At 30.6% G+C, this 2,657-nt stretch overlaps 1 long non-coding RNA gene across 1 annotated transcript; it reads left to right on the top strand.

The window, feature by feature from the left end:
- Positions 1-314: 314 nt before the first annotated feature.
- On the top strand, positions 315-2,234 carry LOC145284911 (uncharacterized). The gene is made up of 2 exons (XR_013868905.1): positions 315-865; positions 996-2,234. It is a non-coding gene; the product is annotated as an uncharacterized LOC145284911 (long non-coding RNA).
- Positions 2,235-2,657: the final 423 nt, after the last annotated feature.

Below are 2,657 nucleotides of genomic sequence, written 5' to 3'. Positions count from 1 at the left end.
TCATGATATTAAAGTGTAAAACAAAAAAAAAAAACAAAGAAATTTGAATAAAACAAAAAAGAAAATCACTTAATCTTTTCATTCTCAGATAAAAAATGCAGTAGAAACCTTCAATTTGCAAAAATGATGTTGCTTTAAGACAGCAGGAGCATGTGAAAAAGAAAAATGAATGTTTTTCTTTAGTTTAGGAGCACAAATGAACCGTAATAGTTGGCTTTTGCTTTTAAACTTACTTTAAAGCCACTTTAAAGGCCTCAAAGTGACTTTTGAATATGAAAATTTTAAATTGGTTGACTTGTGTTTATAATATTTAATTTTTTTTTTTTTTTTTTTTTTTTTTTTTACTCACGTTCACCCCTAACAAGGCATATTGCCCCTTGGATGTAAGGGGCTACTATTTGGGCTATGCTTGGGAAAGATTAAAAAGATATTGGTTTATATTACATTTAAACTTTTGAGTATCAGTACAGTCAGGGAAGTAGGTAGCAGGAAGGGAATTCCGAAGTCTAGCTGTTCAAGGAAATAAACTATTTGAGTAGAAAACTTTTTGGCATTTCGAGACAGTGATGGGGTGTGATTTTGTTGCTTAATAGATTACAAATGATTGACATGTTCATTTTAGGAAGTGATTTTAAACCCTTTAAGTTGGTGAATCAAAGTAAATTCTGACTTTAATTATCATGGTTCGTTTGTAAAAACCTAAAACCAAATGAAAAGCATTATTTTTAACATGCGCTTCTGCTGTATCAAAGAACCAAAATAACAATTTTTGATGCTTATGTAGATTGGTAATTTTTTAAACCAACGCATTTCAGATGAAAATATTACGTTTTGTGTCATGTCATTGTGTGTCATGTCAAAATTAGTATAAATTCGAAAATTATGAAAAATGATCCAGTAGAAGATGTGCTAGATGTATTTTTAACAAAAAAATCAATCACAATTACGTTTTGAGATGATGTGTCTAAAAATGGCAGACCTTAATTTATGTCAAGGAAGATAAATCAGTTTGTCATACTGAATCGGGTGCACAACTTTTCCACATTGAAACATGATAAAACCTGATAATTCTATACATTCTTTTTTTACTTGTAATTATTTTTTTTACTGAATTGTTTTTCCACCCAAAATTGGTTCAAAAGATCACCAATCTACAGAAGCACCCTTTTTTCTTTTGTTGAAAAATTTGTAGAAATTGTTTTTATTGACATTTTATTTGTTTTTAAAATTTTTTAAATGGTTTAAAAGTGTTTTCTGAAAGTTCAAAAAAATCTCCTATAAACATTTATGGAAATCATTAGTTTTTCGTTAAACAAGGCCCTAATTGGGTCATCTTCATTATTGTAATGAAATTCAAAAATTGAAAAAATTGAATTTCAAGTGAAACCAATGGTATCTACTTAATTGTCATGTCACGATAATGAATATATCCAAAAATTATGAAAAACGATAAGATATTAATGAAAACAATTTTTGAAGAAACTTAGCGATAATTAAGTTTTACTAAATTGACCAAGATTTTCAGTTTTCAGAAAATATTTACCTCCCTTTTGCCTTTTGTTATGATTAGAACACTTTTCCTTTTTTTTTTTTTTCAAAACTCAATTTTTTGTCTTCAAAAACTATTTCCACTAATAATTAATTTTCTACCTTATCGTTTTTCGTAATTTTTGGATATGTTCATTACTGTGATATAAAAATTCAGTAGATACAATTGGTTTCACTTGAAATAGAATTTCATTTTTCGAATTTCACTACAATAATGAAGAAGAATCCTATAATTTTATATAAGTGCTTTCTCAACTCCCCATCAATGACAAGGGCACATGTCTGTATAATCTTAATAGCCTACCATAGTCTTTTCCATTTGTTTTTTTGTTTTTTTTTCTACTGATTTTCTAATATGCACTGTTTTTCTTTCTAACACATTTATTGATGTGATTCTTAGCCTTATTTATTTATACATATATTTTATGTTCGATGTCTATATGTTAAAAAAAAAAAACACTATCTCACCAACAGTGCAATTCATACCAACTCCTCTCAACTTATACCGTAATTCATAACACAACTCTCAATATCTTTGCTCTCTCTCTGTTGTTAAAACTACTACCTGTCCTCTCCAATTCGTCCTTTTTATAGCTAATATTCCCCTCTATACAAATTAATGCCACATGTATATAAGGAACCCATCTACAAACTTAAGTTTTTTTTTTCTTCTTTTCCTTCCCCAATCCATCACTTGACAGGCTAAACAGAGGTGCTGCTGTTTGTGTGAGTAATATCTTCTATTACACTATAACCCCCTCCTCCCCCATTGTCAGTGCTGATTTAGCACTATCAGTGTTCAGGAGAGATGTAAACATAGGTCATTTGGACCATTAAAGTTTGTAGATTTTACAAAAGGTGTTATTTACTTCCTTTCCACTGCTGGCAGATGTGACACAAGATCAGAAGGTGGGAGAGAGAGAGAGTCAAACCAGTGTCCCTGAATGAGGAGCACTCTGGCCTATTAAAAATTGCCTAGGCAGCCTCACCTGCATTCTCTAGACAGTATTAAACTTACTCCACCTAAAAGGACTGTGAGGATGGACCTCCTAGAACTGCACAAGACATCAGCCATTCTTCAGTCAACAGGGAAATGGGCATTTCAAAAA

This window comes from Euprymna scolopes, chromosome 9, assembly GCF_053919585.1.
Source record: "Euprymna scolopes isolate OS-2025 chromosome 9, ASM5391958v1, whole genome shotgun sequence".
In the NCBI taxonomy this organism is placed as follows: Eukaryota; Metazoa; Mollusca; class Cephalopoda; order Sepiida; family Sepiolidae; genus Euprymna; species Euprymna scolopes.
This window is presented reverse-complemented; position numbering and strand designations above follow the sequence as displayed.